This window comes from Ostrinia nubilalis, chromosome 8, assembly GCF_963855985.1.
Source record: "Ostrinia nubilalis chromosome 8, ilOstNubi1.1, whole genome shotgun sequence".
NCBI classification, from domain to species: domain Eukaryota; kingdom Metazoa; phylum Arthropoda; class Insecta; order Lepidoptera; family Crambidae; genus Ostrinia; species Ostrinia nubilalis.
Window position 1 is genome coordinate 1,955,010 of NC_087095.1, and position 26,041 is coordinate 1,981,050.

Consider the following 26,041-nt stretch of genomic DNA (forward strand, 5'->3'; position numbering starts at 1 on the left):
TTTAAACTAGCTTTCCGCCCGCGGCTTCGCCCGCGTGGAATTTTGTCTGTCACAGAAAAACTTTATCGCGCGCGTCCCTGTTTCAAAAACCGGGATAAAAACTATCCTATGTTCTTTCCCGGGACTCAAACTATCTCTATGCCAAATTTCATCAAAATCGGTTGCGAGGTTTAAGCGGGAAAGCGTAACAGACAGACAGACAGACAGACAGACAGAGTTACTTTCGCATTTATAATATTAGTTGGGATTAGTTGGGATAGTTGGGATTAATCTTAGGGTTATTCCCGATTCCATAATTTGAGAATAATGCCCATTACTCCAGCTCAAGTTGCTCAAATAGTGTTGCTTAGAAGTCAAGGGCGTATGCAGCGGGAGATGGCTGAAACTTTCAATTTATGGCATACAAACTTAAGATACACGTTAAAAAGGCATTACCAGACCGCCATTTACACAAGAAGACCAAGAAGTGGGGACTTAAGGTGTATGTCAGCGCGCGATGATCCGATTATCGTACTTGTAATATCAAGAAATCTGGTTCTCACTACGTTTGAGATACGCCAGCGTTTACAAACAGCAAGCCCAGTGAATGTCAGTGAGCACACAATAAGAAGAAGGATGGAAGAACGTAACCTGCATACTCGAAGACCAGCTCAAGGACCAGAACTTCTCCGATACCTTCGCGAAGTGCGACTTACGTTTTTTAGAGAACATGTAAATTGGACGTTAGACTAATGGAGTTAAACTTTTTGTGAAAACTGTCTGTTTGCGTAGTAATTCTTCTCCGCACCTTCTCTATACACATCCACGGCCGTCTGGAGCTCTTAAGGTGACTCTGCAATCATCGATCCATAGAACTTTACTCCATTAGCCTTGCGTCCAATTTGCATGTTCTCTAGAAAAAGTCAGTCGCACTTCGCAAAGGTATCGGAGAAGTTCTGGTCCTCTAGCTGGTCTTCGAGTATGCAGGTTATGATCCTCCATCCTTCTTCTTATTGTGTGCTCACTGACATTCACTGGGCTTGCTGTTTGTAAACGCTGGCGTATCTCAAACGTAGTGAGAACCCGATTTCTTGATATTGCAAGCACGATAATCGGGTCATCGTGCGCTGACGTATACCTTAATTCCCCACTTCTTGGTCTTCTTGTGTAAATGGCGGTCTGGTCATGCCTTTTTAACGTGTATCTTAAGTTTGTATGCCATAAATTGAAAGTTTCAGCCATCTCCCGCTGCATACGCCCTTGACTTTTAAGCAACACTATTTGAGCAACTTGAGCTGGAGTAATGGGCATTATTCTCAAATTATAGAAACGAGAATAACCCTAAGATTAATTTAAAAACAAAAAACAAAATGCCAAACCCTTACAATATTTAATATCGAATTTAAACTTACCCGTACTCTTTACGCTCTAACAACGAAATGCGTTTCTAGAGTCAAAAAAGTTAAACAGCCGCATTTTTTTTATTAATCTAACCTCTTAAATTAACAAAAAGAAATGTTTGTTAACATATCACACGAAACTTAGGTATACAACACCTATTTGGCCTCATATCTGGTTGATTAGGCCTGGGCCAAATTCCGTGCCGCTGAGTGTAGAATAGAAGATAGAAGATATATCAATCATTAGTTCACTTAATTAATTTAACGGAAAATTGGGTAGGTATTTGATCCATTAAATTTAAAATTAGGAGTAACAGTAGGTTAATAATTACCGAATAGTTTGTTATCTACCGTTTCTGCGAAGTGTGCTTACATTTACCTTAATCGCGAACCGTATTTCCCTCGACAAGCTCGCCTCAGCGATTCCTCCCCCGAACAAACAATTGGCCTTAAGATTAGTAATGCATAGACGGAACACGTAATCCTGAGAAGGCGAAGGCCAGCCGCAGATTAGGCTTCTTGCCACAGTTGCTGACCAGAGTAAACTCAAAATTTGCTGCCTGCTGCTGTCTTTCCTGAACACTATAATCCGGGCCTTTTCAAGGGGGGAGTGAATAGGCACAGGGCAGATATGTACCATCCACTGCATCTTACTTAATACCAGGTGCGATTGCGGTCAAATATCTGCCATGTCTTGCATAAAAAAAAGTCATTGAGTAAACTCAAAATTGACTAAAAACAAAAGAGAACTGTGTTTCCTAGATAACTTCTTACCTGATTCTACTTTCATAGCTTCATACCTCGCTTTCAATTCTACCGGTTTTGACTTTGAGCTACTGCATCAATTGAAGAAGTGACTAAGTATGACAAATCCAAATTTTTCATTATTTTTGGATTAATACTAGACTAAGAAAATATAATTCTAAATAAATGGTGGGAAATACTTAATATTCCGACTGCCTTAATACAAGCAAAAGCTAATCACCATTTTTTTTCAACTTCTTTTTAACTTAATAAGAGCAAATGCATCTCTAACATTTCAAGCTCGTTTGCCTCTTCTGATAAAAAAATCTGATCATAGCAACATGTCGTGTAAAGTGTTTACGTTTGCGCCCACCCTTAAAGGAAATTAGGGCACTCCATATGCTCGCGATTGTACACAAGCTAATTAACAATTGAGGAGGTTCGGCATAGGTACTTAGTTATTTACTGATCGGGGGTTAATATGCTGATAATAAAGGCTGAGATTCGATAAGGGGCTGGGAGGTGTATAATGAAGGGGTAACCTAGGGTCTCGGAAAAGGTAGATGTCACTCCTCTTCGCTGATTCAGGGTCGAATAATAAAATAAAATTATGTAGGTACTTTAAATTAACTTAGTTCTAATTTAGGCAAAAAAATACATGTTTCTTTTTCAGTCCATAAAGTTGTGAATAAAAGTCGCTTCTAAAAGTTTCATAAAACTCAACTGAGATCGCGTAGCGCCATCTAGTGATTTTGTTCATTACTACGATCTGCTTGTTATCCTAACAACGCCATCTATCGCATGCTTTGGAAACATAAAGCAGTTTGATGTGTTTTCAGTAGATGGCGCTGATGCGCGAGTCAATTGTGTACTAAGTTGGTGTAGTACGCTTAAAATCTTATAGATGGCAGTAAAATGTGTTGTTTGGATTTGATTTCATAATGTAAAAAAATGAACTTTTTATTAATTGCTTTTATTATTTGATATTGCGATTTTTTAAAGAAATATTTACATTTTTACAATTCACACAAAAAAATAACTAAAAAGAATTAATTACAAATTATAATAATGTGAATATTTTTTTATTTACAATCAGTATCAAACAAATGATTAAAAAATAAAAAACAAAACAAAAAATATACTCCGCCATGACAGTGTTTGACACTGCCGTGACCAGGATTCGAACCTGGGTTACTACGGCCACAACGTAGGGTCCTAACCACTAGACGATCACGGCTATCGGAGCGATGGAAGAGACAGCGAAATATTGGATAGCTATCGCAGTGTTGCTTAATCGACTTAAAAAATGATAGTGTTGTTCACAGCGACTTTTTTATCTTTTTTTTTCAGCAAGTGATTAGATAGGTATGTATTGGAGAAAAGAAAACCTTTTTATGGAAACATTCTGACTTCTTCACCGCTGTTAGAGTAGCAGGCAGGTTCCTTTTTTAAATTTAGAAAGTTGTAGAATCAACGATAAAATCATTAATATAATTATAATTGTTACGCTGTTTTAGAATACAAAAAAGCCAAATATCAGTTTTTAGCCTAGGCGCAGATGAAGAATCAAACGGTGTAATGTGGGCACTTCCATACATGGCCATCCCATACTGATTAACTGCCCGACTAAGTTATCGGCCGACAAAAAGTTTGCAGTCTGCGTCTAGGAAAAAAAAACATAAATAAACAAAATACATAACAGTACTTATTTATTTTGTTCTGCCGTTGTCTCTACTCTACTAACTACAATATCTCGATTCTGTCTGTATAAATCAAATCAAAAACTTAGTTCTTACAAATCATCAATTATATTGGTCATTATTATTTTTAATTATTAACAACGCCACTCTTGTCTACTCGCTCTCGCTACAAGAGTGGCGTACAACCTACACAGTGTCAGCCCAAAACTCAAGAAGAAGAGATTTTGGTCATAATGAGCCCTTACAAGCCTCTATAACAGTTTTATTATACAGAACATTGTCAGCGTTTTATGATATTATAAATATTTATTATTGTTGATTATTTACTTTTTAATAAACGTTATTTAATTTTAACACTAAAATAATACATATTGCATATTTTACGCCGCACGCTTGCTTGTGCAAAACCAGAGATACGCAACCGGTCTCGACCGGAGCGCTTGACTAGTAGTGGGGAGAGTGTATAAATATCGGTGTTGCACAAGCAAGCGGGCATTAGTGTGCCGGCTCTTGGAGAGGACGGACGTCTAAATGTTGTGCTGCCACAATACATGTAAGTACATGCTGTTATGCTGTTACTATGAATGATTATTGCTGTATTATTATTTCGATTATCGATAAAGCTTATATACATCATATTAAAGTTATGTATTAATAAGATATAACTATTCTTTGCTATTTTGGTTGATTTATATAGAAATATAAATTAAATACATACCTACATATTATCTAGTTTGAATGTTTATATTTTGGTCCTTTTGATTAAAGTATTTAAAATATGATAAATGTTTTTATATAACCCCCCCTTTATAGTGATAAAGTATAATTAACACATCAAGATGCCCGACTATCTGACAACATCGTCTGTCCATCTAACTACCCCACTAGCGTGCGCACACGCAAATAAGTATCACATAAATCTCGTAACAAGCGTCGCGAGAAACCAGAATGCAATAAAATGGTCAGAGAACATATTTTTTGTGTTCGACCATAAGCCATAGGACAAGTTGGAACGGCCAGACCATTTCATATATTAATTTACTTGGAATAAATACCTGCACGTATTTTATGATACCTTCGTTCATACGTTCGTTTTAGCCGAAAGACGTCCACTGCTGAACAAAGGCCTCCCCCAAGGATTTCCACTTTATTATTTAAGATACCTACTTATAATAAGGTAAATATTTTGAATGAAAAGTTATTATATCATTTCCTAGAAAGTAACCAATAAAAGGACGCTCCAATCCAAACTCAAACATATAAAGCTCAAGATGTTTGATGTGTGTAATATTTCGACCGATCACGTACTTGAATCTATGCTTCATTTGTACATTATTTATTCTGTTATGTTGAGACTTGAGATCGATAGATAGTTATAGAGAGAAATTTCAAAGAGCCAGTGGCTCAACTTTTTCATAACAACTTTCGCGTGCTCGGAGATGCGTTCCAAAAAGATAGCTCAACTTTTTTTGCTTACTGTTCTATCGTGTCATGATAAAAGCAAAATTTTTTAACGAATATAGAAATGGTCTGTACTGGCTGTTCCACCTGAGTTGTGTACAGACAATATTCAAAGCACAAGCGGACGGGTTCCGTATAAATAATTCCGGTCACCCCTCCGAGTGCTGTTTGGCGCAAACTAGACGGCTTATTTGACCTGGTCCGGCTGTTCTGGCTGAGAAGGCGGTACCTGCGAATGCAGACTTATTATGTACAGGCAAAAGTATTTTATGGATGTATAATCAAGATACTGAAAGCTGGAAACACTAAATTTTTAGATAGATTCAGTTTATTCTGTTACCTATTATTGATATCGTTTGAAAGAGCTCGTGAAGCACTTTCAGGATCAGTAACCAGTTTTTCGAAATCTTGAGTTAAGAAATAATCAAGTGAGATCACTTATCCACTTATCGTTTCCACCCTGTATGTGTGTGCGCTGCGAAAATTAATAGCGCCGTCAACTGTACAAGTACATGTCTATTAGAGTCGTAAATAAATTAATAAAATATACTGAAACTGTCAATGTGCCAAAGAAGTTAAAAGTTATCCGACGATTGAAAATTCAGCCCTACGTGTAAAACAATACATACCTTATTTCACGTTCGACTTCCTACTTCCAACCTATCTCTGAACTTTCATTTCATTTAAAGTGGCTCAGGCAAGAAAACGCCACACAAAAAAAAACTCTTGCATTTATAAAATTTCCGATTCTTCTGAGCTTTTATGTAGTTACTTGTTATAAAGTTACTTGTTACGAAACACTATTTTAATACCTAATTGACAGTTTAAAAAATGCCACTTACCCCTTTACCCTCTGTCTCATCCAATCCCATACAACTCGAGAGTGTATTCATAAGTCTTGTTTATTTCACGGTCCAATCCAACCCTGAATACCAATTATGCCAGACTTGTTCATCTCCTTGTTACGATACAATGGGATATCTTGTATGATGTATGAGATTGAGATTGGGCTTGTTATCTGACATTGAATGTACTTTGCGAATTATACGCAACTTATTTTTAACGATAAAATGGTTGGTGAAACCATAGTTTCAATAATTTGAGAAGTCCGTGTCTTGTATACAAAAATATTATTCGAGTCATTAGCTTGTCTTTTGACTAACGCCCGTATTCACAAACAATGCTTGCGTAAGTGAAGCAGCAAATCGGACGCGCAGCTCTTAATAATGATAGAGTTTGTGTGTCACCCTGTGCGTCCACGCGCACTGTGAGACCTCATAGTAATGTTTGTGAATACGGGTGGTAATGTCCTATGTCCCCTAGATGGGGCAGTGGGCGTCCACAACAGTCCTCCATAGCGTTCGGTTTGTGATTCGGTCTTAAGCTTCGCGTTTGATCTCCCTCCAAGTCTTGCCGATCTTCTTCGCCTAAGTTTTAAAGTCATTGGGCAACAACAACCTCGCAATACTCGGCGGATGCTGTCAATATTACAACTCAGTGCAAAGAATACACACCGCGCCACAATGGCTGGGGCTATATTATAAGTCCTAGCTTCTTAAGCAGCGTCTTTTCATCCCAAAGACCGCTGTTACCAAGTCAGTCAAAACAACCAAGAATGGCGGCTGTTGCCAAGTGCCAAGCACATACCGGCTCATAAGAGCGCATTGATTACAACTCAGTGCAAAAAGTACACACCGCGCCACAATGGCTGGGGCCAAATTATCCCCAAATCTGCCCGTAACCTTGGTAGAGACCGCGGAAGCCGTAGCCATGTCTATTGTTGCGTGTTCCCGTTTTTAGGATTCAGTAGGGCTAAAATGCATGGTGTTAGGAGGTTACAAGCCGAAAACCATGGATGGGGAATTAGGGATAGAAGATAGGAATAATATTACGAGAAAAGTAAAGTTTTTGAGTGATTAGTTCGTGAGGTGGGGTGAAATCCACCACACGTGATGAGAACATCAATAAAAAAATGAAAAATAATGTTTAAAAAAGTAAAATAGAATAGAAAATGTTTTTTATTAGTCTAACTCGTTTAAAACACAAAGGTCAAGGAATAAAATAATACAGAACTCTATTACGCTTTGTAGACTCACACTTGACCGTTTCCAAAACCGGGATTCTGACCCTACATTACAGGGGAACAGTGTAAAAATCCCTTACGCGTCACATGGCATTACGTTGACGTTTTATTTAGCCCGGGGCTACATTAGACAATGCCCTTTTTTTGTCTCGACGTGTAATCCTTTTTTAAACTTTTTAATAGACTGATTAAATATTGTCAAAAGTAGAAAATAGAAAGAGTGTTTGTTCTGGGTGAAATAAAAAAGTGCGTTACTTGTTTGCGAATTGTATCAATAGGGATTTTAATTTATCTGTTCAGATTTTGTTATCATTAGTTGGTACGTAGGTACGTATTAAGTAGGTACTTAGTACCATCATTTGTTTACTTAATCCTTTTCGGTTATATCCGGCTTATTTTTATTAGGTAACATTTTACAAATAATGCTAACAAACATTATTAATACAAAAACATTTTTGTTTTTGCAAAATTAAGCTTTTAAAAAGCACTTACACGTTCCAGTATTACCATAGTATAATAACGAGTATTACTTTAACTCTACCATCGCTTCGGGACAATAAATGGGCCAGTGCTGAGAAGAAGCAGCCCAAGAAAGCAATAGATTGAAAGAAACATGATCTGATTAATAAAGTTCGGAAAACTGTTCGTTATGTTTTAACTATGTAAATCATTGTTGACATCCCAGTCGAATGAAAGTAGAGTTATAAATTACAATCCATTATTCTGACGTCACATTTCTCACCTCTAGTTTACCTCCCAAACCCCCAATCTCTACATAAACTCACCATAAACTACCGCAAAAATATCACATTCTAGGGGAGCCATTCAGGATGATATCGTTTCAAAGTTTATGGATTTCACATATTTTTCTTCGAGAACCAGAACAATGGGGAACCCTCTTCTGGATTGTCTATGATTTACTGAAGAAAAATTGCTTTTGACTACACTTTGAAAGTATTTGAATTTCAACTTTATCGAGGCTTAGATACCGCTGGCATAGTTTATATTTTTTGTAAATATCAAAATTTAAACAGAAACGCACAATAGATTCTCCCCCAAAAATACTCGTTACATATTTGATGAGCTGATATTGATTCTTGTTGAATAAATCAAGTTCGGAATTGTTATTTCTGTTTGCGATATTGATTTTGTGGTTTTTGTAAGTTTTTTGCAGCAGATACGTTTTTAAATCGGGCTTGGGCAAGCCATATTCCGTGTTTTGGATGCAAAATAATTCTACAATCCATGGACTGATTTCAAGGAAAGCTCCTTCACCTTCGTGTGAACTCTCACTCTTATTCCCCTTACTTTTATTATTACCCTATTCACTCATTCAACCGTCATTAAAACTGCATTTTCGCCTGCATTTGACTGACATGACATGACAGGTCGACGCGCACTGCAAATTTGATATTGTTGCCAGACAATGACAGCCAGAAGGGTTCAGGTCAACAATACCATAACAATATTACTAAAGAAACGTTTATCTTAGACATGAGAAAGGCTACAGTTATCGGACTTTTGATCTCAAATTGGATGGATTAGATTAAACGTAATACTATTGTCGATAATCATATTGCCATAAAGTATTCGGTTATCGTTAAGTAGATCAACGATAAAAAAGGTCAGCAGTTAAGGCTATTGAGAAATGATATTTGAACATTAGTTTGATATTTAATTTGTTATATCCTTATATCTTGATTATATTTAAAATTAAATATAGAAATTTAATTTTAAATATAATCACGATTTAGATATTTAATGTTAGGCTCGTGTCAATAGAATGTACCTAAATAGAACCTCTAAATATTAAATAAACTTTCGAAGTTAATCCATCTTCTGTCTTGAACTTTGATACTCCTGGGACAAGTATAAGTAAAAACTTTTCTGTAACATTTTGATCGCAAACTTGGTAAGTTTATTTTGAGTACATTCATTATTTATATTCTGTTTGGTTTATTTTGATCTATTCCAGAATACAATTTCAAGCACATCTTAATTTAAAAATAACTTACTTAATTCCTTTCTCACCTTGACTGTAAAGGTCATTCCCATGATCTTGATGAGAAACTTCAAAATTCTCGAGCATTGTTGCTGTTTTACAGAGAACCGGTTCTGCAACGCGGAAGTTGAATCCCACGACGATTATTCCAGTTTCCTTCAAATTCCGACTTTTGGCAATTCCTTCACCAGTCTTGCATCTGGAGGGTCAACTAGCTTTTGTAACATTTATTTGTCGGTAGCTCCTTTTGTTGTATTCTTGCCGTCCGTTGCATCTTCATTGGTTGCATCTCTATTGTTAGACGCTGTCAAAATTTCCTGACGTGTTATGATTTTTACACTCCAATAGAGCGTGCTTTAAAGGCTTTGTTATTTAAATTACTGCAACAGACGTTTGGGCATACACCAAAGATTTTATTCTTCATGTTTTTGCTGCCGCTCCTATATTCATTATTCCACCTAATTTTACAAGGTTCGCATTTGCGTTAACATGCCTTGCATTTCCAGGTCCTTTCACTTCGCTTTCTTCAGACCCCATTGTAGTTATCCACCGATTAGTTAAATGACCCATAACCAAATCTTAGTAGCGCAAAATTATACTATAACGAAACTTAACTGTACGTTGTGCTTGATTTATAGAGTGGTTGCGATTGGATGTGGTGTTACGGGTCATAAATTTGTTGAACGCCTTTTAGTTGCGTCTGCGTCGCTGTTAGACATAACTCTATTGTCGATGTGCGTACGCGCACAGCGTGAAGATATTGTCCTTATTAAGGTCCCTGATTTATGGTAGCTTTGTTTTGTTAGCGAAAGTGTTAGCTATCTTTTCGCACGTTTTATTATTACCATATTTTTTGATTCTGATCTATCTGACGTGAGGAGCACGTTGTATCTCAAAATCTAAGCACGATGACAGTCATTGATTTATGTTCCTCAAATGTGATAAAAGACAAAATAAGTTGGTTTTTAAGTACCATTTTATTATTTAGATTACCGATTCGGAGAATGTAAATAAATATCAATCCAGTATACCTTATCACATTTTAATCCCGATTAAAATTATGAAATATTTTACCTATGCAACATTGTGAAGTATTTAACGTTTGAATACCTACGGAAACGTATAATTAAAGTCCTGGGCAAAAAAGTACAATATTTCTTCGAAAAAAAGTAAAACCACATTTTGCAAGTTTGATGCAAGATGTTACGCCCTTCGGCCTGGGTGTCACCCTTTCCGAATCTCAACCAATGGCAAGGGCTCAAAACTAAGTCTTTTAGTGCACCCCTCGACTGATGTTGAAAAAAAAAAAAACGAGGGTTGCACTTCTTCGTATCTTGCAAATCTTGCAATGTTAACAATCTCGCTGAATTTTTCATTGCCAGAATCTCAGATTTATTATTTTACAATCTGAGTGTTTTCTGGATAGTTATTGTGGTAAAGATGTTTTAATTTGATGTCTTTTGTGTATTGTCACTGAGAATTGCTTTTATTTGGTTTTTTAAACTTCTCAGGACATTGATTTGAGCGTCATCAGTTTTTGACTTTCGGATCAAGTTTCATGAACAGGAATGAATGCTAACCAACATTTTAAACAGTTATTTGATATTTGTGTAAACCTAAACAAAAAACCACATTTGATACAAAAAGCTATCGAATAATTAACGGAAGAAAAAATCTCAAAGCGTAGCAAGCACCGCTTTTAGTCCTGCCATGTCATATTGTATGTCTTCTTATTAATAAATAGAAATCTTATACAGGGTGGAATTTTGTAATGCCACCTGGAGGGAAAGTACTCTTAATACTGTAGATAGAAAATTTTACTGAAAGAAAACATTCCTTTTTTTTTTAAAAGAAAGAGAACTGCATTCAAAGATTTTTGAAAATTTTTCGAACATCCACTACTATACCATACAATTTTCTGTAACATAAATTATAATAGTTTAAGATTTCATGGTTTTCTTTTCATTTGATTTATGAAGTTTGTTAGAGAGATTTCATCCTTATTTATACTTAACCCTAACGATCGATGTAATAAAAATACAGGGTGTAATTTTTAACATATTTTAGTTGGTTCGATTCCCGGGTGTGGCAAGCATATTTTTGGAAATCTTTAAATGCAGTTCTATTTCTTTTCAAAAATAAAGGAATGTTTTCTTTGAGAAAAAAATTCTATCTACAATATTAAGAGTACTTTCCCTTCAGGTGGCATTACAAAATTCCACCCTTTATAGATGATGTAGAGCTCTGTTTATCATATCACTTATGTAATACTTACTTACTTAAAATGTTTTTTTTAAATAACTTATTCAATACAGTTTGTTTATTACATGGCATAATATCCCATGTTCTTTCTCAAGGCAATGTCGAGAGTCTCTTACATTATTTCCTTGCTTGTTTTTTGCTAAATTCACACGAGTAACACGTAACATATCGAAGTCACCTCGAGTGTTGGGTGACAAAAGGATTTGTCCAACTCAATTAGCAAAAACAGCTACATAATCCTTAATATATTCTGCCAGCCGTTTATTTAAGCTATTGTATTTCGTCTTAGCATAAAAATAGGCATCGTAATACGTGTCAGATACTTTTTATGCCCCCTGTGCCCTATTTTGAATGCATTGTGCATGTCAAGATGCGTAAAGATTAGTTTTTAAATACATTTTAATTGGGCCCCTGCTGGTGTCAATGAAAGCGCGCGCTTTTTTTCAAGATGGCGGACGCGATGTCACCCTGGTGATCCGTCAATTTGACTGATCGGAAATATTGTGCCATTTTTGATAAGGATTAGTGCGGATTACGGTTTGTATGTTAGTTTTGGGCGACCACTATTAAATTAGGGGATGCTAGAGTTTTTTTTTTATTGCGGCTTGAGAAGTTATGGTAACCGTTATGGTATGTTGAACTGCATATTTTATTAGAGATGAGACGTATTTACTAGAACAGATCCACACACTAGGTATTTTACAGTACTAGGCGGCACCTATTCCAATTTTTTAAATACTTGATCCACCTAGTATTTTATAAATTACACGATTTCCGACCCTACCATCAAAGTAATAGAGGTTATTATTGCGTAATCCGTAGTCGTGTATTACGCGCACCTAGTATTTCTCGCTAAGCTTATGTGCGAACGTAGAGATTCACTCCGTCTCTGTCTGACCAAACAAATTTGAGCGCGACGAAGCAAACGCACACAAACGTAGTCAAACCATATTCATGTAAATATTTTTATGAAATTGATATCTTTTAAATACGCCAACTTTTAAGTTGACAGTCCTAAGCCTGTTGAAGTATGAAGGAAGGAATTATTATTCAATTTCAAATTGCATTATTCATACTACGGTTGTATCTTTTCAAAGAAAATTGTATTTTAAAGTCATATTACGTAGATTAGTCCGCACTAGTCGCGTCAGGTATGCTAAATTACTACGTACTAGGTGGAATAGGTATTTGGATCGAGTATTAATAAATACTAGGAACAGGTGCACCTAGTATCAAATTTACCTAGTATAACCCATCTCTATATTTTATATGATTAATTGTATCGATATTAATGGAGTAAACTGCGACACAACACACTAATTTTTTTACTACATGGATGGATTATGTATTATAGGTTGACTAATAGACTGTGGCATTAAAATCAGCACTAAGTATTTGTTCATTTATGAAATACTTAAGTAAACTTTTAGAATATCTTAGCAATGTATAGGCGAATGTCGCCTGAAAAATTATACGTTAACAATTATTTTTTAATCTTTCACACATAAAATTGCGTTTTATTTTCGTAAATACCCTAAAGTCACATCATTAACGATATTTATCTCAATACACCAACGTTTCAACGGAACGTGGCAAAAAATCGTCAAAATCGTCGATTTAGCAACATCATTAATCTAAATTCGGTGAATCATAGTGCGATTTGACGTAAATGGATCGAAATGTTCAATGATTCGTGCGTTTTGTCGTATCATTAATTACACGGTACACTTCAAAAGTTTTTTGTATCAAAAAGACAATTTCGTAACTATTTTCCTTGATAATGCCTATAATAACTGTAGGAATAACGGATAAGTATGTTTAAAGGAATAAAAGTTGTTGAATTTTTTAAACCAACTTTATAAAAGGCCGTAAAAATGATATTCAATACGTCTTTTTCTTTGATCGAATACTTACCGTTATTCAATATAGTTTTTCTCGTGCTGACTAGAATTTTTGAGCCGATTTGAAAACACAATAGGCTATGATCTTCCAATCTAGAGACGATACGACTTTGCTATTATCAGCCCTGAATAATTCATGGTTTAATATCAAGATAGACTTTAACTAATACATGTTTCTAACCTTAACCTCTTTTTAATCTCCGGTCGCAGAAACCAGTGTAAAATCTTCCCGCTATCCATCCATTTTGTTTTTATCCCACAATCTTTATGTCCCTGACAAGTCAAATCTCACCGTCATTCACTCAAATTGTTTATCTACCCACGTCAGAAACAGTCACATCACAGATTCCATACACTCCTCATGAAATATTAAAAACTAGTGGCCCGCTCCGGTTTCGCACGGAAAGATGTATTTAACAAGAATTTAAAAAAATATGAATTAAGAACAATATGCCTATGTTTATGGCAAAAGAATTTGGATTCTAAAATTGAAATAATTTTCCAAATTGGTCCATTAGTTTTAGAGTATATTCGTTGCAAACATACAAAAATACATTTTTCTTCTTAATAATATTAGCATAGATACGAAGACACCGAACGTTAGAAGTCTGACCTTGACCCAGTAGAGTCCCGACGCTGTCATACTAATTATTCATCAACCCTGGTATGTATTTTGAGACCGCCAGAAATTAGTTTTTAGATTAGTTCTCCAATGTCAGATGTGGTAATGTTAATGAGGAATATTTGCGGGTTTACGCCTCAAGTCGTTTAAATAAGCTTGCTTCATAAACTGCCGCAATTTTGACTCGTCTGAGGAATTTGTGACTCAGGCACACAATAAAACACGTGGATAATAATTTATGAGCATTTTAATCATTTAACGAGTGGAAGTTCATTGAACTATCCAAAATTAGCAGTTACTTTATAAAAAAGTCAAGAGTTCTCTACCATCGATGTACGTAATACATATTTTGCTAAGCGAAAAGCGACACCGTAAAAATTAACCTGTCTTTTAGGTGTCTGTCTCTATCGAATCTGAACCCATCTTCGAATCCTGTCAGGGTACGGACCAGAATTTTAATTTACTATCCAATAAATCTTAATTGCAGTCATCACCATTGTCGAGGTTCTAAATTCACACAGCGAAGTTTGTGAGGTCTTAATTATTGAACGTGTGCTAAACGGAGGAGGTAATGGCTTTGCTCTTCATGAAATTTCCATGAAAGTCGTTTCACTAAATTCAAATGAGACATTTCACATAATGATCACGACCTTCAGTAAAGAGGAACACGAGTGAAGTGATTAGAGTCCGAGAAATAAGTCATAAAAGTTATTTATCTTCTGCAAATAAGCTTTTAAAAAGCGCTTTTATAGTTACTTCAACCCTACCACTGCTTTCAGACAGTAATCGGGCCAGTGCTGAGAAGAAGCAGTTAGCAGCGCGAGAAACTCAGTCACTTTTATCGGCCTATTTTTCAAGGGTTTAAGTTATAATGCTGGTCAGAAATAAATACTATGTTATTTGTTTCAGCAATTATTCATGAAAACTTATACAAATACTCGTAGTACTACTGCTACTAGGGACTACACATCAAACAGAGAACGGGCAGCAGCGCTCTCTGAAAAACATCAATCTTTTAAACTGCGATCTCCAACCCGCCTGCCAAGCGTGGAGATTATGGCAAAACCCTCCACTATAGTGGAGGAGGCTCATAGTCCAGCAGTGGACTGTAAAGGGCTGTTGATGATGACTACTGCTACTCCGCAAACCAACATTACTTAGATGCAGTGCGAAATAACTGAGACAAATACTTTTGATTATGTTTATATGACCCAGTGCCTTGTAGAATGTAGAAGAAGCGACTCTTCGAAACAGGAACAGTTAATCAGATTACTCTGTGGTTACGCGAATAGTTAGCTTGATTAAAGTCTGCCTACGTGGAGGAAATGCGATTAAAAAGGGTACATCCCAACTAATCCCAACTAATATTATAAATGCGAAAGTAACTCTGTCTGTCTGTCTGTCTGTCTGTCTGTTACGCTTTCCCGCTTAAACCTCGCAACCGATTTTGATGAAATTTGGCATAGAGATAGTTTGAGTCCCGGGAAAGAACATAGGATAGTTTTTATCCCGGTTTTTGAAACAGGGACGCGCGCGATAAAGTTTTTCTGTGACAGACAAAATTCCACGCGGGCGAAGCCGCGGGCGGAAAGCTATTAAGGCGATAAATTTAATTTATCCAACTATATCCATTAATATGGAACCATTAAGAATACTTGCACTTGAGATTGGAGTTTTATCTTAGATGAAATATTTTTAACCCACTTAAAAAAACGAGGAGGTTCTATGTTCGACTGTATGTATCTTTTTTTCTATGTATTACTCAAAAACCTTTGACTTTATGAATATGAATGACGACTAAATCAGAATCATCTTCATGGTCCAGTAAAGAGCGTGATTGTCTTCTAATCAAGTGATAATTCTAATGAACTTTTTATATTAAATTCATTCTTGAGAAGATGAGCACCCTCAAGCTGTGATTCTCGATACGAAACCAGGCTTGTACCTACATACACTATGAGGTATTTTTTTATCTGCCCAGATATGGCCAATATTTATACTAAAACCAAGTAAAGTGATGCCAATAGAATTTACTAACGTCTTGTTCCAGCTGATATTGATCTTGTACAAAAATAAATCTTGTTAAGACATCTTTATAAGAGCTACATTCGGGGGTGTTACAAGGGTGGTAAATTGGTCCGCGTGTTGCGCACGCGACATTGCGTGGGTGTGGCCGTGGTATAATGATGACTGCTGTATTTTGGGGGAACATGTATGTAGCAGTAGCCTGCATAGCACTCCAGTTTTATTAATGGTGTTTCTATACGTCATCATTAATTTTATGTAGAGACTACTTTAGATGAGATTTTTAAGACGTCACTATAAAAATATAGTAGGTCTACATTTCAGAATTCCATCATAAATTGGCAACATTTGACATAATATTTTTGGCTCTCCTTCTTGCTACTGCTGTATTAGAAATATTAAATGTTAAGGCTCCATCGCTCGCCCAATCCCAATAAAGGCAATTTTTGTCAGTAAATACTTAAATATCCCCTAACTTTATCAATCTCGTCACTCAACTGGAAAAAATCCAATATTTATCATCAATGTCTTACGTCAAACAGAATCAAAATCCCTCCACTTTTCTCCCCGCCGGCCGTCCGTCCATCAAACGTAATTATAGATTCCATCTCAAAGTGCGCTCATGCAGCCAGAGAAAGAGGGGACCATCACACGCTTGCATTAACTGCATGTATATTGATTTTACGTCCCCTTGCATAAGGTGTAGTAAACACCAGGGATGTTATGGATATCCGTAACCGTAACCGAAACTTTCGGATATCCGAAATAAAAAAATATCCGAAACCGTAACCGTAAGCGATTCAAAAGTTTCGGATAGTTTCGGATGTAGGCAGTTTAAATTGTTTTTGTATAGCATTATATTTAAAGGCATAACAGCCTGATTTACCTTTATATTGCCATCTAGTATCAATTTTTATTTTTTTATTACTTTTAATTCGATGTAAAGTATGCGGCCATGAAGAACCGTGTTGGACAACTATTGCAAATTGCATTATAAAGCACAGATATCCGTAACCGTAACCGAAACCGGTATAATCTTCCTATATCCGTAACCGTATCCATAACCGAAACTACATATCCATAACATCCCTAGTAAACACCCATCAGGCAATTTTTTTTTGTTGCAAAACAGCATTTATTGCAACTGTATAAGATCCTGTAGTGTCAAGCTTGACGTGCTAGTCATTTAATCATGAACTCGTTATCCCGTTTCGCAAGATTTCGCCGAAACCGTGGGACGGGAGTGGGCACGGGAAGACATTTTTATGAATTCGCCGAACGATCTGATTTGTTGAATCAGTTCTTTTCATCTCTGTATCATTTTCGCTGCATATTTGGGCATTGGTTATCTTAATTTAATGAAGGACTTGAAATTAAAATATTATTATGTTTAGAAATTGAATTGAATTTAAGACTATTTTGTTGCTACTGTTAATTGTGAAAAATATAAAACGTTAAAATAGCGGTATCGTTATAGCCAATGAGATGCTGTCATAGTGACATTGACAATACGTCAATGTCACACGAGAATCAAACGTCAGAATGTCAGAATAGAGGGACGCGCGGAGACGACTCCGCGCGCTTTTGTGCTAAGTGATGAATTGTATCTAAATAAGGCAATATACTGTGAAAGTTAAGTATCCAGTGTTTTATTTATGAGAAAAGATCGACCGGCCTCTAATACTACATAATTAATGTTGTAATGAAATAATCAATGATCAAATCTCTAATAAACGTTCTAATAGATTAATCAATTAGAAAAATCTGTTGCTGCATAATAATCTAATTACTTATTTTCTAATTTTATTACTCGTACTTAACTTTTTTATTTAAACAAAGAAGTTCAGCCTGTCTTTGTATTCTTAACGACTTTGATCATTATCTTTAGAAATGTATTAATCAGTTAATGATCACTACGTTATAGTAACTATAAAAAATACTCTCTTATTATGAGCATGTGTTTGTGTACAACGAAATAGGAAATAGGTACAATACACAACAGCCAACGTAATACATTATTACGGGCTGGAAGACGTAGCCTGGGCATGCCTCCTACTAGGTGAACCGACGATCTGGTAAAGTTCGCGGGAAGAACCTGGATGCGGGCAGCGTAGGACCGTTCATTATGGAAAGCCTTGGGGGAGGCCTTTGTCCAGCAGTGGACGTCATTTGGCTGAAACAAACGATCATACATTATTATGTTCATCTTTCCCGTTCACCGTTCATGGTCCCCCTCTTTCCACGTGACATAAAAGTAAACTTTGCACTCTTTGCACTAAGTACGACTGTTACGCTTGATGTACTATTTATGTACCCGTTCAAAGGCTTTTACTCGTATGTGACTTCAACTTAAATCAAAGGCAAAGAAAACCCTCACCGCCGTCACTGTATGTATACTTATGTATGGTGGGTGATTCAGTGCCGATTTCTTCATACAAATCAAGTGGGCATTATTAGCGCGGCACGTGCGTAGGGAGGGAATCTAGACAATGAGTGCTGGAGGGACCGACCCTCTGGAACTAGGGTGCACGTAATGACTCCATTATGGGAGTCGTGTTTCGTATTGATCTTGAGTAAAAGCAGGATCCGATTTTGTTATAAACTAGCTATCTGATTACAGATTGATTGATATTTCTTAATAATTTTATTGTGATTTTATTCAAGAGGCAGCAACTTTGATATCAAGTTTTCTATGTAAGCTGTATTTACCTGTAGGAAAGTATACTTATTTTGGTCATGTCAGCATTGAATGCATTATTTGTTAGTGTAATATTACTATCCTTTGATAATGATATTATATTTTTGGTTTGAGCAGTAGAACAGAATATACTTCGGTAGTAGTATCTCATGTTAGAAGAACATTCATCATCATCATTTCAGCCATAGGACGTCCACTGCTGAACATAGGCCTCCCCCAATGATTTCCATATGACCGGTTGGTAGCGGCCTGCATCCAGCGCCTTCCTGCTACCTTTATGCAGTCTTCGGTCCACCTTGTGGGTGGGTGAAGAAGATTACAAACAGTATTATACCTAACTAAATGTGTAGAAACCACTTTACCTCTGCTGCAGGTAGCTTACTATTCTGAAGTACTTTTAATATTCGGTAAGCGAAATCTGATATCGCACGCACTCGAACCACGTAAAGTTGAACCAAGTTGAAGTTGCTGAAACTAACGCTAACTACGTCAACTTTTACTTCAACTAGCTAAACTCACGTTAACGTTTATAAACTTTGAGAGGCCGAGATTTGAGGTTAGTTTCAAGCGTATGAGTTTGTTAAATTATTGTAATTTTATGCCATTTTCTGTTTAGAAATACTCGTAATATAGTAATTATATTATTTAGCATTAAGAGTAAGAGTCGTATCTCGAACTAAATTTTTTCAAGTTATTAAAAACTTGTGCTACCTACTTATCTTTTGGAGTAACTTCTCCGTGCAAAAATAAAAGTTACATTTTCTGCAAAACTGTTCAACTCAACGTGGGAGTAATTTCTTATTTTTGCTAACATCTGTCTGTATATCAAAGGAAAGTTTTCAGTTTTCAAGCTCTGAAATATCTTATTATGTAGTTCCAGGATGTCATTCATCCGGGATGTTCTATAAAAGGAAGATTTCACTGGAACGGAAAAGAAACTATCTACGACTTTGTCTTGAAAATTTAAAGAAGTTGAGATAAAATAGTCACTTTGGAATCGATGAAAACAGCACAAAAATAATTGAAAAGAAAAAATACGGTCATGAAGAATATTTTTCATAAATACGTTAGAATTTTATACATTCCCCTACGCATATATTTCTTTCTCTACCCCGCTTATGAAACCTACCGGAGTCTACCCGATGGCCCGTGCCCAAACCGCCCGCCGTGACAGTTTTCTCGCTCTAACGCTCTAGGAAACACGCGGTATTAATACATGTATTTAGATGGTGGTCTATTCTATAGTCGAAGAAGGAAATACCTGTTTATGAAAGACACTCGTAGCAATATCAAGGTAAACTTACACTGTAGCATCTTGTACTACCGCTCTAGGAAACATGCGGTATTAATACATGTATTTAGATGGTGGTCTATTTTATAGTCGGAGAAGGAAATACCTGTTTATGAAAGACACTCGACGCAATATCAAGGTAAACTTACACTGTAGCATCTTGTACAGTTTAATACGAGCTATTTTGTTTAAAAAATGTGTCGATGTGCTATCGACTGTTCTTGTTTGTGTCCTAATAACCTGGTAATGGTTCTCCTAAAACTCTATTCAAGATAAATGTTTAAGAAAATTACTGTATGGTATGTAATTTTCTTTGTATTAGAGTCTACTTCGACATATATCGTGCACTAGCTGTGCCCGCGACTTGGTACGCGCGAAAACCCGTTTTCGCAACATTTTTCATTATTGCTCTGCTCCTATTGATCGTAGCGTGATGTTGTATAGCCTATATCCTTCCTCAATAAATGGGCTTTCTAACACTGAAATAATTTTTCAAATCGGATCAGTAGTTCCGGTGATTAGCGCGTTCAAGTAAACAAACAAACAAACAATCAAACAAACTCTTCAGCTTTATAATATTAGTATAGATTACATAGGCAATTGTCTTTTGAATTTGTCAAACCATGCAAAATAAAAATTGAAACTGCACCTAAAGCAATTTTTCAATGTACAATGCCTAGAAAACTCTAAATATCCTTATACCTATACGCTAATATTAAATTATTCAAGTGGAATCTTTTAAAAAAATTGCTTTAGGTACATTAACAGTAAAAGAAAATAACGCCACTCTAGTAGCGGAGTTTTGGGCTGATACTGTGTAGGTTTGTTGCGAACACGAAAAGAATACGAGGAAAGAAAATAATGCAAGTTAATGCGGTCTGCCCTTTACAAAGTTCACAGACGCCCCCGCTTATTACTTGGGAAAGTCAAACTGTCCGCCAGATGCTATAAAACATTTTGTCCCAGCCCACCCTTGCAAGGCCTTGCAAGGAACCCCATAATTTGTTTTAAATTGATTGTAATATTTTCAATTACGTGGCTTGATGCCTCGAATCTCATTATGATTTGTATCCTTTAGCATATGTTATCAAATGAACTGTATTTACTTTGGAAAGGGGTTAATTAAGCAAAAATATTATGTTAATCAACATTTCGAAATGGTTGAATTTTCAACCATACATTTCATGTTTTCATAACGTTTTGATAGTTAATTAAAAACTCTTCGTTTTACCCGTATTTTACCGTTAAACAAATGATTTGATTACTTTTTAATGATTTGTTACTAATTATTAACAGCTAATATTTATTTTGTAAAGCTGATTTTTATAATACGTAGAAAAAGTCACTTACCATCACGTGATTCGTTTGCTCGTTTGCCTCCTGTCACATAAAAAAAATATCATGAAATGATAATATTTGTAGTTGGTAATGATAAAAAATATCACAAACTGAAATATTAATGGCTGTCTGGCATTAAACCACCAATTTTACTTAATTTAGTGTTAACAAGTTTAAATTATTACAAAGATTATATTTTATTTTCCCGTAGACTTTTTTAATGTGGAGGGTCACTAATATTAATCAATGATAAATTAAAATGTAAAGAACGTAAAGATATTGTATCTCTCTCTGTCGAGCGAACTATTGAGCTGTCATGTGCAGAACTGGACGACTATGTTATTGTATGTGTATATAGACCCCCATCTAGTAACTATGAATTATTTGAAACCACAATGGAAGAGGTACTTAGAAGAGTGTGTAATAGTTCAAAGAAAGTAGTTGTATGTGGAGACTTTAATATTAATATAATAGAAGATTCCTCTCTTTCAATACGGTTTTTAAATTTATTCAAATCTTTTAACTTGTTAAATCTTTTCTCTGAACCAACTAGGGTGACTCCAACATCAGCTACTTGCTTAGACAATATATTCTGTAACTGCTTAGTGCTAGAGAAATCAATAATAAATTTTGTTAATTCTGATCATTGCGGTCAAATAGTGTCATTTCAACACCATTTTGTGCCATCGAGCAAGGAAATAGAATATAGACCAGTCACTGCATCCCAGAAAGACAAATTTAAATCTCAAATATCTAATAAGGTCCCACTTTTGCATTATTTTAACTGTAGTATAAATATTTTATATGAGCAATTATTTGAATTAATTAAAAATGAGTTCAATAAAACTTTTCCTAAGAAAACAATTATTATTAAAAACAATAAAACTAAATTCAGTGACTGGGCTACAGTAGGTATTTATATTAGTAGGAAAAAAATGTTTGAATTATATGGTAGAAAAGCCTATAGTAGCGACCCGGACTTTATAGAATATGTAAAAAAATACTCAAAAGTTTTTAAACAAGTTTGTACCATGGCAAAATCTATTTACATACGTGACAAAATTAAAAACTCTGGCAACAAAATTAAAGCTACTTGGAATTGTATTAATAAAGAAACTTGTAGAATTATATCTCGGGATGACACATTCGCATTAAAAATTGATAATAAGTATATTAAATGCAATGATAAGGTAGCAAACGCATTCGAAGGTTACTTCTCAAATGTACCAATCATAACAACAAGCAATCTTAATTCATGTTCATATCAGGCAATGTCTCTTCTCGAGGGTTGTGTTGATGTTTGCAATAGCCCATTAAAATTTAGACAAATAGACCCCATAGTTATTATAAAAACTTTCAAAGAACTAAATATAAAAAAGACAGAGGATATATGGGGCATATCAACAGACATAATAAAACCCATCATTCCTCTTATAGCTCCCCATTTAGCTCATATCTTTAATGAATGTATTAACGAAGGTCAGTTCCCTACCCTGATGAAACATAGTAAAATCATACCATTATTTAAAGCAGGAGACAAAAGTGACCCATCCAACTTTAGACCTATATCGATACTACCTGCGCTCAGTAAAATATTTGAAAAAATTATTTTCAATCAACTACTGTCTCATTTTAACTTAAATAAACTGTTTCATGAAAAACAATATGGGTTCACAAAAGGGAAAAGTACGACCGATGCAGGGGTTGCTCTTATCAAACACATTTTCGATGCTTGGCAGGAGAAAAAGGATGCTATTGGTGTATTTTGTGACTTATCGAAGGCGTTTGACTGTGTTGATCATCAAACTCTGTTATTTAAGCTAAAACATTATGGCGTATCAGGCAAGGCCTTAAGCCTATTACACTCTTACCTCTCAGACAGATTACAAAAAGTAAATATTCACGGAACTAACTCTTCGGGCGCCCCCCTAAAAATGGGAGTGCCCCAAGGCTCAATACTGGGACCATTGCTCTTTCTGATTTATATAAATGATCTACCTTTTTATTCAAAGGACCTTTGTGAGATAGTATTATTTGCTGATGACACTTCTTTAATTTTTAAAACTGACAGGCGTCAGGATATATTTGACGACGTGAATAATGCTCTTTCCAAAGTATTAGACTGGTTTACAACTAATAATTTGCTATTAAACGCAAAAAAAACTAAATGTTTAAAATTCACTATGCCTAATGTCAAACAAGTTAATACTAATATTACAGTAAATGATGAACGCATTGAACTGATAAACTCTACTGTCTTTCTAGGTATTACCCTAGACTGTAAATTACAATGGGGCCCCCATATTGCTGCCTTGGCGGGAAGACTTAGTTCAGCTGCCTTTGCGGTGAGAAAGATCAGAAACTTGACTGATGTTGAAACAGCAAGGCTTGTATATTTTAGTTATTTTCATAGTATTATGTCTTATGGTCTTTTACTGTGGGGCTCAGCAGCAGACATAGAATCAATTTTCATTTTACAGAAAAGAGCTGTTCGGGCAATATACGGTCTTAAACCACGTGACTCGCTTAGAGAAGTTTTTAAAGAAATCAATATATTGACTGTGGCTTCGCAATACATATTTGATAACATTATGTATGTCCGTAAACATATACATTTATTTACTAAGAAAAGTGACGTCCACTCATTTAACACGAGACATAAGAATAAACTTGCTGTTCCATCATTCAGGTTGCATAAGATAGGTAATTCATTCTTGGGGAAATGTATTACCATATTTAACATAATTAACTTTTAAAAAAAATAAAACCGACTTCAAATGCGTGAACACAAAAAAAAACTAAAAATTAAAAATATTGCGTATAAAAAAGTTCATCCCCAATTTTCCACCCTTGGGGGTGAAATATTTTCTTCAAATTCGCATGAAACCACCCTTTTGATAATACCTATTCAACAAAAAAATAATCGTTCAAATTGATTTATAATCGGCGGAGATATTGCGTATAAAAAAGTTCATCCCCAATTTTCCACCCTTGGGGGTTGTTTTTTCTATTATTAAATTTAAATGGGACCACCCTTGAGGTATTACCTATACGCCGAAAAAAGATTTGTTCAAATCGGTTCATAATTGGCGGAGTTATCGCGTAACAAACATAGAAAAAAAAAAAAAAAAAAAACATACGGGTCGAATTGAGAACCTCCTCCTTTTTTTTGAAGTCGGTTGAAAATACCACACAACCTTGTCGAATTGCCAATAAACAAATTTAAGATACATATAAAAAATACCCTTATGTCCAAAGGGTACTACAAGGTTCGAGACTATATTGATGACAAGGATGCGTGGTCAGTTCAGTCTGCACATATTTGATGTACCTACTTAAATTTGACTATTCTTACCGTTAGATAATTCCTGGCAATAAGTGGTGACTGAGTTTGTTCCGGCGTTTCTTCTCAGCACTTGCCATATGTTTGTCTCGAAGCGCTGGTAGGGCCCAAAAGATAAGGAGACATGTAAAGTGCCCCATAAGGGCTACCTTTTCTTTTTTTATTATTTTCTATTGACGTTCATAAGTGCCACTTGTGGTCTAAACTGAATAAATATTTTTTGAATTTTTTTTTTTTTTTTTTTTTTTTTTTAAATGGGGTTAGCGATCCCGAATCAGTCCAGTTAAATTCTAAATATAAATCTTTGGTACCAGATTTTCTCGTTTGTCAATCTGTCAAACGACAAACTAAGATACTAAAAATATATAAAAACTAAAAGATACTACTACTCTAAACAAGGATCTATGAGCTTAAATGTACAAAGCTCCCCTTTTCAAACATCAGGTGCGAATTCCGCGCGATTGCGGTCAAATACTGGATTTTATTTAATAAAAAACAATACTGTTTCCGACTGTACTCAAAATACCTTTGTTTCGCAACGCCAATAAGTGCAGGGCGTCTGTCATTGCCGTAATATCCGATGTTACGATGAAACTGCGGATAATTGCGCGAACTTTCTTCGTGCGGCTGCTAGAATAGCAATTACGGTTAAGTCGCATTCGTCTAGACTTTCCCTTCGGCTTCCTATTATGACTATACCGTAATGAGCTTGCCGATAATGTGGCAATGTTTCCTTATTATAACTGGACCTACTTTTATCTGCTGAGAGAGTTCTAACGCTTCTAAAAGAAAGAAGAGTGTGCTAAGACTTCAAATTAAATATGATTCTGTGATTCTCACTTGAAACAGATTTTCAGATGAAAATATTGGATATTTTTGCGTAGCAATCGATTACATTCCTTTAGTTACATACATACTAGCTCTTGCCCACGGCTTCATCCGCGTAAAGATTGTCAAAATCCGCTCAGTAGCTTTATTAGCGTGAAAGAGTACAAACATCCCGACACCCACAAAAAAAATTGGTATTTATAATATTAGTAGGATTTTACATTCTACATGTCATTTCTTTTATTAAAACAGTTTAGATTCTCTCATATTTTCTGAATTATAATCACCAATCCAATAATTATTTGAAAGGTATCTTTCAATACGTTTTCTAAATCTCGAAAGCATATATGCTCCATAGAAATCA

The 26,041-nt window shown here is 35.5% G+C and overlaps 1 protein-coding gene and 1 non-coding gene across 2 annotated transcripts in view; one reads left to right on the plus strand and one right to left on the minus strand.

Moving 5' to 3' along the window:
* Window positions 1-26,041, plus strand: part of LOC135074111 (centaurin-gamma-1A) — a 337,729-nt gene that overhangs the window by 188,990 nt on the left and 122,698 nt on the right. The window lies entirely within an intron of this gene.
* Trnah-gug (transfer RNA histidin (anticodon GUG)) lies at window positions 3,289-3,360 on the minus strand. The gene has a single exon. It is a non-coding gene; the product is annotated as a tRNA-His (tRNA).